This window comes from Amblyraja radiata, chromosome 4 (genome assembly GCF_010909765.2).
Source record: "Amblyraja radiata isolate CabotCenter1 chromosome 4, sAmbRad1.1.pri, whole genome shotgun sequence".
Lineage (NCBI taxonomy): Eukaryota > Metazoa > Chordata > Chondrichthyes > Rajiformes > Rajidae > Amblyraja > Amblyraja radiata.
In genome coordinates, this window is record NC_045959.1 from 47,984,078 (window position 1) to 48,002,254 (window position 18,177).

Genomic DNA, 18,177 nt, shown 5'->3' on the forward strand with positions numbered 1-18,177 from the left:
CCCTGTGGAATACCACTGGCCACAGACTTGCAGCCAGAGTAAAACCCGTCCACTGCTACCTTGTATCTTCTATGGTTAAGCAAATTCTGAATCCAAACTGCGTCACCAAGGATCTCTTGCATCTTAATCTTCTGGAATAACCTATCATTATGGATCTTGTCAAATGCTTTACCAAAGTCCATGTAGACAACACCCACCATTCTCTTATAAATTCGAGTAAATTGTATCCCTACGAATCTGCTCCAATAACTTCTTTACCACTGAAGTGAGACTGTCCTATAATTTCCTGCACGGTCACTATTTCTCTTAAACAGGAACTACATTGGCTCCTCTCCAGTCCTCAAGGACCTGGCCATCATGGACAACATGGGCTGAAGACCTTGTTTCCATGTGGCACACCTCTATAATTCTATCTCCACACCTGCAACTAATGAGCACACAAAGATCTTTGTCAAGGCCCAGCAATCTCCTTATTTGCTTCTCCTTGAATGTATCATATCTAGCTAGTGATTTATATATTGTAATGCTCTTCAGGGGGGCCAACACCACCTTCTTCTTGATATCAAAATGCTCTAGCATATTATTATACCCCACACTGATTAATCTCACTGTCCTCCGTGTCTTTCCCCGTGGAAAATACCCATGCATATTACTAATTTAGTACCTTGCCTACATCCTGATTCTGAGCATAGTTTCCTTCCTTTATTCTTGATGGTCCTCCTTGTCCCTTGCTACCCTCTTGTTTTTAAGGCATTTATGAAATGCCTTTGGATTCTCATTAATCCTACTTACCATCCTTTTTGGTCATCCTAATTCCATTCTTTTTTTTAATTAGGTCCACATACCACAAATCTTAAATGTTGCATTTTGAGTACTAAGACTGATTGATTTTGTTTAAATCATGCACATTGACAGATAGTTATTTTATTCACCTGGAGCATCCTCCTGAAAATTAGCCAAGGGGCAAGAAAGACAATGTCATGACTGGAAACCCTATCAAAGGTATCAAAGGTATTTTATTGGTCACATTCACATACACCTAGGTGTAGTGAAGTGAAATGCTTCTTGCCATTTTGCAGCACATAAAAAAAAGAATAGAAAATAGAAAATAGGTGCAGGAGTAGGCTATAACATTAATAAGAGTTTTAAACATAAAGAACATCCCCCCACAATGATTCCCATTATGAGGGAAGGCACAAAGTCCAGTCCCCAACCCCAGTTCACCCATAGTCGGGCCTATTGAGGCCTCCACAGTTGCCTCTACGGAGGCCCGATGTTCCAGGCCGTTCTCGCCGGGTGATGTTGCTCCGGCGTCGGGAGAGTCCTATCAGCGGCTTGGGAACCCTGGAACGGCCGCTTCCATACTGGAGGCCGCGGCTTCCGAAGTCAACAAGGCCGCGCCGGTTGGAGCTCCACAACTGGCGATCTCATCTAGAGATCCCAGGCTCCCGATGTTTAAGTTCAGTGCCGCCGCCCGCAGCTGGCCGCTCCACAGACCCGCAACTCCGCGATGTTTATCCCGGCGGTCTTCAGCTCACCGGAGCTCCAGCGCGGCGACCCGGGCAAGGCATCGACCGCTCCGCGACAGCGCACCAGCGCTGTGCCGCCGCCCAGGCCGAGGTGCTGGGCGGTCCCCGACAGGAAACGCCGCTCCAGGCCCGCTGGTAGGCCGCGAGGACAGGTCGAAGCTGCAGCCCGGAGAAAAGCTGCCTCTCCGACCAGGTAGGGACCCTGAAAAATAGTTTCCCCCTTCCCCCCCCACCCCCCACATAAAAAAGTCTAGACCTCCAAACAAAACACTTTAACTAAAATAAAATAAAAAGATGAAAGGACAGACAGCTGCTGGCTGGGCAGCCATGCACAGGACAGCGCCCCCCCCCCCTCTAAGAGGAGCAATACACAATAGCTTTGTACAAAATGCAAGCATTACACATTTAGATGTTGGCAAATCTACATTTTTTTTGTAACTCTGCACTATGGATTCACCTTGTAACAAGTTGTCATAGCATACAAAGCCCATGTTTCTAAGTTTACTTTTTTCACAATATTTTTGAACCAATGTTCTGAATATGTTTGACTCTTTAAGTGGGCATGCATTGTTTCCCAGCAAGATAATGCATTGGGATTCCACTTAATAATGCCAGAATCTATTTTCTCATCATTTGTGTTAGCAGATAGTGAATTCCACCAGTCAGCTTGAATGAGATTGAGGGAAGTGCTGATTCTTTTTTCCCCCCTCAAAGCTCCAGATGCCTGAACCAGCTGATACTTGCTGCCTTCAATAGTACTTAACTGAGATAATGCTTCTAGTGCTGTCAGTCTGGATGTGAAATTACAAAAAAGGTTTTCACTTCAAACAGCAAAGTTATATACAAAGCAAGCCAGATCCTGAGGTACTCATGGCAGAAATAATAGTAGACATTAATCTATTATATAAAGACTCAACTTCGATTCAGAAAATAAACCATTTTGTTTTCTTTACATTGGCGTGTTACCAACTTTACTTAGCAATAATCTTTGACCAGGGCACAACCACTTTTCCTTTATCCTTTCACAGTTTGCTTAATTAATGTTCTTGTATCTGCATGTAACTTTCTTGAATCGGAAACAGAATACAATGAGCTAAGATTTGGGTATTTCCCCAAAATCAAGTAAGTTCCTAATGAAGGCAGTTACAGGATCACTGGGGAAATGCTTGCGGTCTAGAAACGTCATTAGGACATAAAGAGGGAACAGCAGGAATGGCTGGCCACATCGAGCCAGATTTGGGAAGGGTAGGAGAAGCAGCTATTTGTAGTTCTAATCCTGCACCAAAAATGGATGAATAAACTATAAACTTAGCTTTTGGATGACAGGTTCAGTCTACCTTAGAAGCACGTAAAATGTAGAGTTGGTTCTCTTTCCACAGATCCTGCCTGATCTGCAGAGTCTTTTTTAGTTTAGTTTAGCTCTTTTTAAGTTTAGCTCAGAGATGCAGCATGGAAACAGGTCCTTCTGCCCACTGAGTCCATGCCGACCATTAATCACCCTAGTTCTATGCTATCCAGTGCTTATAAGGGCTAATTTTACAGTGGTCAATTAACATAAAACAATCTGATTTTGGGATGTAAGAGGAAACTGAGCACCTGGACACTGGGAAAAGTGCAAATTCCACGTAGACTGCATCAAACCTGGGTCCTTGGAGTTACGAGACGGCAGTAATACCAACTGTGCCACAGTGCTGCCCTCATGTGTACTGGGAGTTAGGGGGGGGGTGTTCAAAAAAATCTTAATATGGGGTTGCTCTACAGTAGTAAAATTAACTATGCACATGAATGCTGCAATGATATTGATCCAATTTGACATAAGGGCCTGTAAAAAGGAGAAGTGCTCTGACTGGGATTTGCAATGTACCTGGTACCATTTTGTAGCATGCACCCTGGATGCCTACAACACATTCTTAACTAATATGCTTGTTGGTGCTCGTTGGCAGATAATGTGAAGGTATTGGCTGCCTGCCTTTTCAACTTGGTGAATCCAGTTTGCTGGTCAATGTATTTTACTTTTGCACTCATTTACAAGAGCTTAGGTCACCTCATTTTGCATAGACCAAGATTTGTTATCCTATTAGTTGTAGTCACTATGAAAATGGCTTGCCAATGGTCACATCCTATTAGAGACAATGATAAAACACAAAATGCTGGAGTAACACAGTGGTCAGTCAGAATCTCTGGAGAAAAGGAAGAGGTGACGTTTCAGGAATAGACCCTTCATCAAATCCTCCTATCCTATTAGAGACATTCCGTTTGTCCATGGCATCTTTCTCCCATCCTCTCTTCAAGTTAAAATTTACTTTGCTTCTGTCTTTCCCAGTTCTGATAAACATCTTTGACCCAAGATGATGACTTTGCTTTTCTTTAAACAGATGCTGTCCGACTTACTGGTGTTTCTAGCATTTTCTCTTTTTCTTATATGTTACCTCAACACATATTGACATATGTAGATAAACACCCTCTTACAAGAGATACCTAAAGTAGCATGTACTAATATAAATCCACAATCATATATATATGTATAAAGTAAAGCTGGAACTTACCATTAGTAGAAATTAGTTTTTTTTCATAATTTTTGTACTGGTCAGGAAAATGTTCTTATATGTATACACTTGCAGAATTATTGATCCTGTTAATATTTTTGTCCTGCACTCTTCTACACCAGACAGTGAACAGGATGCTTTAAGTGTATCACTATTGACACTAAATTTCCATAGGGTTCGCTGATTATTCTGAAACCACCAACTGTACGGTAAACTAAACCAAAGTTAATGATTATATTTCACATAATAGCAGTTACAAATAAAATATAACCTAGAAGTAGTAATTCTCATTCTTCCACGTTGCGATTTATATCTTTGTATTTTATATGGAGACAGACTGCTGGAGGGTACAATTTTAACAGGGACTCTAGAGCAGAGAGATTTGGGGATGTCTATGCTTAGTTTGATGAAAGAGGCAAGATAATTATGAGAAAATTGGTTAATTAATAGCAAATTAGATCTTGGGCATTATAAGTAGACCCAAAATACACAAGAGCAAGTAATTTGTGATAAACCTTTATAAAACACTGGGTTGATCACAACTGGAGTATTGTGTCCAGTTCTGGATTTCAGTTCTGAAAATATTTTTTTTTTACTTTGGACAGAATGCAGCAGAAATATGAATAGGAAATGTTTTGAGGAATATTATCCAAACACAGGCCAATGACACTAGGTTAGGTGAGACATCTTAGTTGGCATGGACACCTGCGATTGTTCTTCTAAAGCAGAGGAGGTTGTGAGGAGATCTAATAGAGGTCCTTAAAATCAAGCCAATTTTAGACAGCGTAAATGGAGGCATCAAGAATGGGGTGAGGTAGAATGAAAGTGATTAACAAAAGAATCAGAAGAGGCGCTAGTTTTTTTCCCCGACTCAGTGAATGGCTGAGGTCCAGGATACATTGCCAGGGATAAAATGGGAGGCACAATTAATTGTGACATTCAAAAGCAGCTGAATAAGTATTTGAAAGGAAATGATTTGCAGAGCAAGAGGCAGATGTTAAGGGAGTAGTTTTATCTTGCATGAAGCCTGTGATGACTGAACTGGCCTCCTTCTGTGTTGTAATTACTCTGATACCTTTCCACAATATTTAAAAGTGAAATCATTCTTTGCAATTTTCTATCAAAGGTTATGACTGCATAACTATTTATTTGTCCTGGGTTAGAACTGGTGAAGTTGGTTTCTGTTTCATACCTTGATTCCAGGTATTCTTCCAGGTCTTTTAGGCCTAGGACATGTCAGTGGGTGATCAATGTTGAAGGACACAGGTTTCCATTGAATATGACAATCTCCAATGAGAGAATCTGTAAAGGCAAATAAACAACACATTAAGAAACACACGGGATTTTCATTAGAGTGTAATAAAGGAATATTGCAAGCAGATGTTTCCCTTTTGTAAAATGCTATGGTTTCATGTGAAAAGCAGCAGTGAAAACTCCAACAGGGAACAGGCTGGAGATAAAAAGCAATAAAAATTAGGATTTGATCAGACTAAGTTTATTTTTATGCAATTTGGGGAAAAATATTTGGATAAGGTCCCATTAAAAAGAAAACAAACTCTGACTGAGCAGTAGTAAATTCTGTCCCATTTTACGAGTTGCAATGTGACTGACATGGTTTTCTTCTCAGCTTGTGGTATCCGCAGTGCAAAGGAAGTGCCAGATAAAAATATATTTTTTAATATTTTTAAAACTTGTTTGTTTTTGTGTTTTGTGTTCCTGATGACCTGTATCGCACAGTCAACGCGTTCTGTCCTAAATGCCTGTTGGCAGCCTTTGGTAGCAGAATGTGTTGATAGGGATAGTGTGCTACAACGGGTATTGATTTTCTCCATCAGAGACAAAGCATTAATGGCAGGAAACATAAAACAGACGCTGCTGAGAATGCCACAGGCTGCATGCTGTTATTGCTTAGACATAGCGATGCACTAAAGTCTCAGTTCTGTTGTCTATATAGATCATCCTGGACCAAAATATTTGCATGCAAAAATACTTTTTCAACAGTTGCATATCTCAAATTTGTGCAATTGCTTTTCATGACACCTTGTACTGTGCAAACTACACTTAACTAATAATTAGAGTCATTTCATACAGCATGGAAAAAGGCCTTTTGGCACAAGTTGTCGATGCTGACCCAGATAGCCCATCTAAGTTAGTCCCATTTGCCCATATCCTACTCAACCTTTCCTATCCACATACCTTGTGTCTTTTAAAAGTTGTTATTATACCTGCCTCAATTACCTTCTCTGGAAACTTGTTCCATATACCCACCATCCTCTGTGTAAAAAAGTTGCCTTACACATTCCTATTAAATCTTTCCCCTCTCACCTTGAACCTATGCCCTATAGTTCTTGATTCCCCTACCCTGGGAAAAAGACTCAGTGTATTCACTCTATCTATTCACCTCATGTTCATCCCTCAGCCTCCTGCACACCATGGAATCAAGTCCGAACCTGCCTAATCTCTCCCTAAACTCAGACCCTCCAGTCCTGGCAGCATCCTCACATAACTCTGCACTTTTTACAGCTTAATGGCATCTTTCTTGTGGCAGGGTGACCAAAACTGAATGCAATGCACCAAATGCAGCCTTACCAACGTCTTGAACAACTGTAACATAATGTCCCAACTGTTATCCTCAGTTCCCTGACTGATTAAGGCCAACATGCCAAAAGCCTTCTTCACCACCTTATCTACCTATGATGCCACTTTCAGGGAACTACTCCTGTATCCTTCTGTTCTGCATTACTCACATTTCACTGTGAAAGTCCTTCCCTGGTTTGGCTAAATTAAACTCCATTAGTCTTCCTCTGTCCACTTGCCCAGCTGATCAACATCACGCTGTCATTCTTGATAACCATCGTCACTGTCCATGATATCACCTATTTAATGTCATCTACAAACTTACTAATCATGCCATGAACATTCTCATCTAAATTATTGATAAAGATGACAAACAACAATGGGCCCAGCAAAGATCCATGAGGCATATGCCTCCAGTCCGAATAATAAACCTTGCACCACCACACTTGCCATGAAGCCATTTAAGTTCTCCCTAGGTCCCATTCTGAGCATCAAAAGTATTTCAGTTAGAAATATTTTTTGTAATAAAAAGGTTCACGATTCTAATATTCTAAGTGAGTAGACAAGCTGTTTTATGATATTGCAAAGGCTAATCACAAAGTAAATATGAAGTGCACTATAATTCAATCGTGTAAGACAATTCATTGACAACAGATTTGCAGAGTTTGAGGAAACATGTTCTCAGTGTGCATTGGAGCCATTCCGCAAAACAACAGAGAGAAGACATGTCTGTGCTGGGCAGTCTCACGGAGTGACTGATGTTAGGCTTGGAGCTTCTGTTATTTGAAAGTGCTACTGCTGGGCATTTCCAGGCAACTTGAGTGTGAAGAGGGCTTTGATTTGAGATTACTTTACATTACTGTTACATTGCTTACAATATCCCTCTGTGGCTGTAAGAGGCAGTGTTCAAGAAGATAGAGAGGTGGGGCAGGCAATGTACAGTCTGATTGTCTGTATTCACGGCAGACAATTTTACATTGACTACTTAAAACAGGCGATCATTTCATTGAACATTTACGCACAGTCCACCTTGGCCCATGCGATCTCCCAGTTGCCAAACATTTTAACCCCCATTTCCATACTGACCTTTCTGTCCTGGGCCTCCTCCACTGTCAGAGTGAGGCCACAAGCAAATTGGAGGAATAGCACCCATTTCGCTTGGGCAGGTTCCAAACCTGCAAAATGAACATTGTTTTTTCCCCTCTCTCTCTCGCTCTCTATCTCTCTCTCTTTCTCTTTCTCGCTCCCTCTCCCCCTCCACCCTAGAGGTCCTACCAGTTTCACTGTTCGCATCCTTGTATCCCTCTTGTTATCACACCTCCCCAACCAACAATGGGCCATTATGGGCTCCACCCTTCCTGAGGACATCTGTTGCCGGCCCTGATTTGTCCTGGCCTTTTCTCGCCTCCAGTTTATTCCCCCACCCCACCCCCCACCCCAACTCTACTTTCAGTCTGAAGAGGATTCCAACCTGAAACATCACCTATTCTTTGTCTCCAGACATCCTGCTGGGTTACTCCAGCATTTTCTCTCTATCTATACAATACAATACAATACAATGCAATCAGTTTTATTCGTCACTTTCACATAAAGTGCAAGTGAAATGAATTTGCCAGCAGCGGTACAATGAAAAAGAACACACAAAAACACACACAAAATTTAACACAAACATCCACCACAGCATTCATCACTGGTGGAAGGCACAAAATTTGGCCAGTTCTCCATTTTCCCCCGTGGTCGGGGTCTCAATCCTCCGCAGCCGTCGCTGCGGGCGTCCAGATGTGCAGTCAAGGTAAAAAGTCCAGGTATGTCCTGATTCAGTGCCTCCCCACCGGAGACCGCGGCTTCAGGTTGGTGCAGGCCGGCGGTCGGAGATTTAAGGATTTAATGTGGGTTTTTAATGTTCCTCTGGGTGTCCTGTGTGGGGGGTGGTGTGGGGGTGTAAGGGGGAAACCACTTCGGTCGCGTGGAGGAGGCGACCCACCCCCCACACAGGACACCCAGAGGAACATTAAAAACCCACATTAGGACATACTGAAAAAAAAAAACAAGTGGAAAGAGCCGACACGCTGCTGGCAGGGCTGCAGGCTTGCAGCGCCCCCACCGACCCACACTCCAAAGACATCTTTAAGACAGATGTTGGCCCTGATTGGCACAAATTAAGAGAGTGCTTAACACCCGTCAGGCCTGGCTCGTGTCAGCCCCTTTTTCAATCACTGGTGCCTTCTTCCTAACATATTGGATTCTTATGTTTTCATTTAGTACCTAAAAATTGGATGCACCAGTTTCTAGGATGGTACATTTCAATCAGTACAAGTGTGTACATATAACTCTAGAAGATGCACACTTTCCAAAGGGGTGAATGTAGGTGGAAGTTTGAAGATATGGTACGGCCAAGACTGGCGATTTTATGGTTAATAACTCTGTAGAAATATGTGGCAGTTTGGAATTTCTAAGTTGCACATAATTCTTTCTAGATTTTAGACTGGAGAATAAACAGAAACCACCAGCAATGAAAAATTCCAGGTGCTTGGATGCTAATGTGACTGACAGTCATTGATCACTTGCACCTGGGGCACAAATGAGCTGCGGTTCTTTGGCTGCTGTAATTCACAGTCACTGAGGAGATAACCCACCTATCTGATCACGTCAAGCCATGCTGCTGCAAATGTCAGTGATTTAAATTGCAGACTGTTGTGTCATTTAAAAAAATAAAAATTAATGTCCTGTTTATCACTTCATCCCACTCTGGGTAAGTTTCTGAAGCAGACACAGTTAAAATTGCATTGTACCATATTAATAACATATTAATTAACATATTTGAAATATTTTTGTAACAGGTATATATTAACAAAACCATTATTTATTGCTTTTGGGCAATTCAATAATAATATAATTGCTTAACAATTTCAAATGACTATCATCCCATTTAATATTACAGTCAAGGTTCTGTCACAGGAAAGGTCAACCTTGTGCCGATCAGAAGTTACATTCCTCAAGAGTTCACAACGCTTACTGATAATGAGAAGCAGTCTTTAAACATGTTGAACAGGACTACTCTAATCAAATTTTCATGATAGTTGATAAGCAGAACAATAGGTCTTTTGTGATACAAAGATAAGGTGTTCACATTACTATTTCACTGACAATTGTTTTTTCATGTTATGTTGTCATAGATTATTGGAATTTAGTTCCTGAATGCCTGTGGCCCGAGAAGCAACAGACCCATCAGAGGTGGTGTCATTTAGTAAATGCACAGGTCCTCCTCAGGTTACAACTGAGAACTATTTGTAACCCAAATAGTTTTATGTCAAACATGACTAGAAAGCTGTCGAGACACGAGAGATTGCAGTTGCTAGAATCTTGAATAAAAAAAACTACTGTAGTTACTCAATGGGTCAGGCAGCAACTGTGAAGGACAATGCACTGACATTGCTTCGGGTCAGGACCCTTCTTCAAGATTAGAGATGGTAACAGCTGGCAAGTGATAGGTGGGTCCAGGCAAGAAGGTGTTGCATTGCATATAGAGGGATGAGAGAAGGATGGAGATGATCTTAAAGACCGTAGGTGGTAAGTGGGGAAGACTGAGGGCTGCAGATAGTTGAATCTGATAAGGAAATAAGGTAGGGGTGGGGTGTAATAAATAGGAGATCTAGAGGGGTTAGGCACAGGCGAGGAGCATGTGGAGGTGGGGAAAGAATGGGTGGCATGGGGGTGAGGACTAGAAAAAAAAGGAACAAAAGTCTGTGTAGGAGAGGATTAGCTGCGATGTTATAGAGAGCAGGCACGGGTAGAGCTAGTCATCAGCCGGCCTCACTGAGTGAGTGGGTGACTGCTCACTCCTCCCATCTCTGCTTATCCTGATATAGCTCAGGGGTTGACATGGTGAGGAGTGAGAGAAGGCATGCAAAACTGTCCCATTCCCACCCATCAGAAGGTGCCTGCAGCCCCATAGCAGCCAACAAATCTATCCCACCGCTCTCCCAAACGGTTTTTATGTACAGGCTGTCGGGTGCTCATAACCCAAGTAGGACCTGTATATAGGAGTTATAAGAGACTGCAAATGCTCAAATCTTGAGCATAAAACAAAATTCTGGAGGAACTCAGTGGGTCAGGCAACATCTGTGGTGGGAGATGGAAAGTCGTATTATGGGTCAAACCCCTCTCACGGTGCGAGTCGACCCACGAGTTTAAAACAAATTAAACTCGTAATCACGTACAATTAACGTAGTGGGAACGTCGTAACTAGTGGACGCAACTTAGCGACCCATGGCGCTAACGGCAGGTTCCCGTGAAACTTGTTAACTCTTGAAAAACTTTAAACATGATTAAAGATTTCCACGAGTCAAATTTACTCTTGAAGTTAAAATTTGAAACATTTAAACTCGTAAGAACGTAGTAGCCCGTGAGTCTACCGTGGGCACTCTTTCCCTCCCCCACCTTTCCCTCCCAACTCCAGTCCTGTCCCGACCCCCTGGGAAACTGAAGGGAGCGACAATCAACTGCCACAGTTACAAATAATGTCATACACAAGAAAGGGCAGATGCTGGTTGACAAAAAATGAACACACAGTGCTGGAGTAACATAAAGACGCAGCAGAATTTTGGAAACGTCATCCCGTCACCCATCCCTTCTCTCCAGAGATGCTGCCTGTCCCGCTGAGTGACCATACTGAGGGAATTCCCACGTATATGAAGCAGAGAGAAACGCTCTGGCACTGGACGGTGCGCATTTTCCCTTTGTAGGTCATATCAATAGATGCGGCCGCGCTGAATTCTATCTTTAACTCAAAGCCGCAGGATGGAGCTGTCTTCTTTAACACCGCCTCCTTGCTGCACAATGGCAGCGAGTGCGGGGTCGAGATCCTGCCTAGTTTTTTTAAGTTCTGAAATTGAATAACTTTCAATACTGAATCAGAATTTACTTACTGTATCAGATACTGTCCAGCTCCTCTATTTGATACTTAAAACAGGCCTTCATTCACGTTTGGCATGAGAGTAACTCGGGAGAGGAACTTGGTAACTCGGGAGAGGAACTTGGTACATCGTGGAAATGAGAGGTAAATGGCAAACTTAGACATACACGTGTGAACTCGTGAACATAAACTTGGAATCTCGTAGACAACCACGAGTGTTATTTTTAACTTTCACTCGGGATCACTCGTGGGTGGACTCGCACCGTGAGACAGGGCCATCAGGATCCTCCTTCAGGTGAAGAATGATCCCAACCTAAAATGTTATATGTCCATCTCCCTCCGTGGATATTGTCTGGCCTGCACAGGTTCTCCTGCATTTAATTTTTTGCTCTGGACCTGTATATAGTTGATTATTGTTCTCCCCCAAACCCAGTGGAGCCTGAAGGATGAAAATTACCCTCTGCCTTATTTTGTACATTGAGATATGTGTATTATACGATACGATGACACTTTATTGTCAGACCGAGGTCTGAAATTTGTTTTTGCATACAGCCATACAATAAAATAAAGAACACAACACACAATAGAGTCCAACATAAAACATCCCCACACAGCAGAATCAAAAGTTTCCCACTGTGGGGAAGGCACCAAAGTCAGTCATCTTCCACTGATGTTCCTGATGTTCACCCGTGGACGGGGCCTCCGGAGTCCTCCGCAGTAGCTGCCATGGGCGGCCCGCCGCTCAGACCCGCTCGCCGGGATGATGGAACTTCGGCGTCGGAACGGGAGGCCAACCTCAGCGGCTTGGACCTGCGAATCGGCCGCTACCCACCGGAGTCCGCGGCTCCCGACGTCCCCAGGCCGCGCCGGGCGGAGATTCACGCTGGCGGCCCTCGGCAAAGGGCCCCAGGGACTCCGCGATGTTAAAGTCAGCGCCGCCCGTGCTGGGAGCTCTGCGAACCACAGTTCCGTGATGTCCTCGCTGCAGGCCCAACGCTCCGGAGCGTCAAACGGCGATCCAGGTAGGTACCGTCCGCATGGTGGTGAATCCAGCGCTGCTGCCGCTTCCGAAGATCTGGTCCGGTCTCCGGTAGGAAAGGCCGCTCCGATCCAATTGGTAGGCCGCAAGGAGGGGGGGCGAGGACATGACTCGGAGAAATAGTCGAATATGAACCTGACAAAACTATGTAAGGTTGACAGCCACTGAATCATTTGATCCAGTTGAACTATAAGTATGTTAGTGTGTACATTGGCAAGATCCATAATGAAATGCAGAAATAGGCTGCTGAGCAAGGCTTCGAAAGGGTGTGAGCCAGAGCCAAGGGCCGTATGCCATCAGGCTAGGGTGCAGTACAGGAGTCCAGATCTGGATTATCCATTGGCTGTGTGACAGAGGCTTCAGGGATAATGGTGATCTGAAGTTCAGGAAATATAGACATAAAATGCTGGAATAACTCAGCGGGACAGACAGCATCTCTGGAGAGAAGGAATCGGTGACGTTTTGGGTCGAGATCCTTCTTCAGACTGGTCAATAGAGAGGGAGATACACAGCTAAGGAAGTATAAGATGTAAAAACAGGACAAAGGGGATGGAGGTCAAGGAAATGTAGAATAGATCAGTGTGAGCTGGGAGAAGGTAACAACAAAGCCAACAGATAAAATGTAGTCGGAGACCGTCAGACTAGTCAGTGAACTGGGAATTGGGAGGGATGGAGAGAGAGGGAAAGCAAGGGTTACTTGAAGTTTGAGAAGTCAATGTTCATACTGCTGGGGTGTAAGCTGCCCAAATGAAATATGAGGTGCTGTTTCTCCAATTTGTGCTGGGCCTCACTCTGACAATGGAGGAGGCCCAGGACAGAAAGATAAGTGTGGGAATGGGAGGGGGAATTAAAGAGTTTTGCAACCGGGAGATCAGGTAGGTTTAGGCGGACTGAGTAAAGGTGTTCAGCGAAACAATTGCAGAGCCTGTGCTTGATCTCGCCGATATATAGAAAACTTGGGAGGGCCCAGGTTCAGGACAGCTTTGGGAAAATCCAACTGTACATTCAGAACTATCTTTGTTTAATTTGCTATGGTCTTGGGAGAGAATGCTGGGTCATTGAGCAGAAACATTAGAAGATCACAAATCACCTAAACCGATAAAAGGAAATCAGGTGACATTTGAGTTTATAGATTACTTGTTGAGGTCAAGATGGGCAAAGTAAATTTCCAACAAAGATGGCTGCTATGCAGCACCACTCAGTGGTAAATATTTAGAATTACAGTGAAATCTGCAGGTGGAAATAAGTTAAAATTTCCTTCGCTCCATAGATGCTGCTGCACCAGCTGAGTTTCTCCAGCATTTTTGTGTACCTAAGAATTTCAGATGCTGGTTTACCAAAGAAAGACACAAAATGCTGGGGTAACTCAGCAGATCCGGCAGCATCTGTGGAAAACATGGACAGGTAGTGCTTCGTGTCGGGATCCTTCCTCAGTTAATCAATCAGTGAAGGGAAGCTCCAGTTGAGCTAAAGTATCAATTATCTGCAATCTCCATCCACAATATAATTAGAATGTCACTGCAATAATGATATTTATTCATTTTTTAGATACTATATGGTTTCATCTACACAATGCAGATTGTTTTCTTTCTGCAATCCATTATGATTCAGAGACACTGTATTTCGAATTGCCATATTTCATATTAATGCAATGAGACCATTATGTTTATGTAGAGAGGAAAGGTAAAATTTTTTGTTGGTTCCGTATCCTTGGAGCTTTGCAAATGGTTGGAAATCTACAAGAAAAGGGGATTTCTATGGAGGGCGCATGCATGGGCCCTAGCTATGCATGCCTCTTTGTAGGGTACGTCGAACAATCTTTGTTCGAGACGTACAGTGGCGCTATCCCCGAACTCTACCTCCGCTACATCGACGACTGCATTGGTGCTACCTCCTGCATCCACACACAACTCACTGACTTCATCCATTTCACCACTAACTTCCATCCGGCACTCAAATACACCTGGACCATTTCCGACATTTCCCTACCATTTCTTGACCTCACCATCTCCATTGCAGGGGATAGAATCCTGACCGACATCCACTCTAAACCCACTGACTCCCAGGGCTATCTGGACTACACTTCTTCCCACCCTGCTTCCTGTAAGGACTCCATCCCCTACTCCCAATTCCTCCGTCTACGCCGCATCTGCACCCAGGATGAGGTGTTCCACACCAGGGCATCGGAGTTGTCCTCATTCTTCATGGAACGGGGATTTCCCTCCTGTACCATAAATGAGGCTCTCACCAGGGTCTCTTCTATACCCCGTGAATCTGCTCTCACTCCCCATCCCCTCACTCGTAACAAGGGCAGAGTCCCCCTTGTCCTCACCTTCCACCCTACCAGCCGGTACGTACACCAAATAATCCTTCGTCATTTTCGCCACCTCCAACATGACCCCACCACTTGCTACATCTTGTCATCTCCTCCCCTGTCTGCTTTCCGCAGAGACCGTTCCCTCCATAACCCCCTGATCAATTCGTCCTTTCCCACCCGAACCACCCCCTCTCCGGGCACTTTCCCACCCGAACCACCCCCTCTCCAGGCACTTTCCCTTGCAACCACAAGAAATGCTACCCCTCCCCCTTGACTCCATTCAAGGAACCAAGCAGTCTTTCCAAGTGCGGCAGAGGTTCACCTGCACTTCCTCCAACCTCATCTATTGCATCCGCTGCTCTAGATGTCAGCTGCTCTACATCGGTGAGACCAAGCTTAGCCTTGGCGATTGCTTCGCCGAACACCTCCGCTAGGTTTGCAATAACCAACCTGATCTCCCGGTGGCTCAACACGTCAACTCCCCCTCCCATTCCGAATCCGACCTTTCTGTCCTCGGCCTCCTCCATGGTCAGAGTGAGGACCACCGTGAATTGGAGGAGCAGCACCTCATATTTCACTTGGGCAGTTTGCACCCCAGCGGTATGAACATTGATTTCTCTAATTTCAAGTAGTCCTTACTTTCTCCTCCCCTTCTCAGCACTCCCTCAGCCCACTGACTCCACCTCTTCCTTTCTTCTTCCCTCCTCCCACCCTCACATCGGTCTGAAGAAGGGGTTCGGCCCGAAACGTTGTCTATTTCCTGGCTCCATAGATGCTGCCTCACCCGCTGAGTTTCTCCAGTACTTTTGTCTACCTTCTATTAATGGAAGCACTTCAAGCAGGAATTTCCCTTTCAATGAGTGAAGATAAATCTACTCACTGCTGTTATGCCTTGAATTATGAAAAGGAAGACGACATGAGACATGCTGATTCTTTTTGGCAGCTGAATAATATGGTACATATTATTAGTATATGCTACAATTTACAGTGAACAGTGCTGCAGGTTGCCTAGTGGCAAAGGATTGTGGTTTATTGTCACACTTATGCCTTTGCAAAGGTCCAACCGTGTTGGAGTGCCCACTTTGCAGCATAAAAGAAAGAAATTCTAACGTACGTGACTTTACGCTCCGCACTCCACAACTTCCTGCAGTTTTATCTCCGTGTACTAAAACAGTCAACTGTTCATTATAGCAGCTCTACTTGCCATTAATAACAAGGGTGATTGCAGACGTCAAAGTGAAAGCTATTTGTATTTCTGCTGTCTTTTGGATCGGTGAATAATACAACTGGCTCATAGCAAGATATTAATCCATTGTTGGTTTGCCATTTTCTTTAGAGTATTTTTTTTTTAAACTCTGGAGGCATAGAAAATTAATGATTTTAATTAAATTCATGAAATTGATGTCTTTGCACTTGTTAGACATTCCAATATAATCTTATAACAGGTGTCACTGCCTGAGGTGTTGCTAATGCTGCCTTATTCTTTTTACAGCACAAGTATGACAGCTGGTTGAGCTTTCAAAAAATGTATTTCATTTTTTAAAGTGTCTTGTTAAAACATCAATTTCAAAGCAAAATCTGCTTCAATTTAATAAATTCATAGGATGTCTACACAATATTTTTAATCAATCAGTCTGAATTTTTCTGATTTTTTTTTCATTTTTTGCAAATTATTCATTTCAGTTGAATCCCTCAATCTAACTTTAAAAACGTTAAATGAATTTTTAATGGAAAAAATATATACTGTGTATGTGTAGTGGATTATAAAGATAACCCTTGTACCAGATGTTACTCAATAATAAATGTTGTTATCAATACTAGAGTGAAAGCAGCCGCTTCTAAGGAAAACTGAACTGAAACATTAATTGTTTCTCTCTCCACGGAAATGGCCCGACCTGATGAGTATTTCCAGCATCTCATATTTTATTCCAGATTTCTAGCATCTGCATTTTACTTTCAGCCAGTCTCTTATTACAGTTTGTGTAAATTTAGGATTAGCGAGTCTAGAAAGTAATTTCCATGAGGTCCCTGCAGTTCTGTAGGATTCATACTTATTTTAAAGGAGGAATTTGCAAGGAATTTAAATGTAACAACATTTGGAGGAGCATGTAAAACACACAGATTACGCAGACACAAAAAGCTGGGAGTAACTCAGCAGGACAGGCAGCATCTCGAGAGAAGGAATGGGTGACATTTCGGGTTGAGACCCTTCTTCAGAAGAGTTATGGGCCTATACCACTTAGGCGACTGCAGGAGACTATACAGTCGCCACATGGTGGCAACATGTTCGCGGGTGGTTGCCGGGGAGTCTCCTTCATGGGAACTAGTCGTGGCCTTATTATGGTCGCCGCAAATTTTTCAACACGTTGAAAAATTAGCGGTGACCAGAAAGAAGCCGCCCTGCAGAGCAGCGAGAATTCTCGTGCCATAGGTGGGTCGCCAGGAGATCCTAGTGGGTTGCCAGGAGGTCGTAGGTTCTCATAGGTTGCAGCCGTTGCTGACCGATGAATTTCATTGGCTCATTGGGGAAAGAAAACATAAGCAGTAGTTTTCAGAACCAAGGATAACCAACCGGTAATGTTAAATGTGTGCCAAGCTTCACAGCTGTGTATCTCTGGCTTTTTAAAGGTTGTCTCCAAACCTTCTCCCTCCTTCTCCCCCCCCTCTTTTAAAGGACTTACCATACACCGTGCTTTAGCTGTCTTAATTACAGCGCCAACCTTCCTGTTCATCGCGGTGTGTGCTTGTAGCACCTTGGCTTTGCACAGTGTGAATTTCACTCAGACAGAGCTCCCCCCGCTTGCCCTGTCCCCCGCCTGCATAACGGGCTGGTGAAGGAAGTGATGTGTGTGTGTGTTCCACTCTGACAGTCGCCGTTCCAGTGACCGGTTTTTCAGGCGACTGCCGGCAACTTGACAGTCGCCTGAAAAATCGCCTAAGTGGGACAGGCTCATTACTCCAGCTTTTAGTATCTATCTTCAGTTTAAACCAGCATCTGCACTTCCTTCTTACACACAGATTATGCATATAGAAACATACATGTGTATCATTAACATGCTAAATGATTATTGGGGTCATCAGCCTTCCAAATTCTGATTTGTGCACATCCCTGGAAAAGATCCTTGTTGATTTGCAATTCTGTCATATAGTAACTGTTGTTATTGTATTGCAAGAGTCAGTACCAAATGCAACAGATTAACAGTGTCATTGATAATGGAAATGATCATAGTTTAGCAACATTTTAATATTATTCA

General features: G+C 43.5%; 1 protein-coding gene across 9 annotated transcripts in view; it reads right to left on the reverse strand.

Moving 5' to 3' along the window:
• The window catches only part of sulf1 (sulfatase 1), a 379,294-nt gene that overhangs the window by 188,165 nt on the left and 172,952 nt on the right, over positions 1 to 18,177 (reverse strand). For all 9 annotated transcript variants that reach the window (XM_033019348.1, XM_033019349.1, XM_033019347.1 and 6 more), the window contains one exon: positions 5,268 to 5,377. The gene's annotated coding sequence lies outside the window, so the exon portion shown is untranslated. The remainder of the gene's footprint in view (positions 1 to 5,267; positions 5,378 to 18,177) is intronic.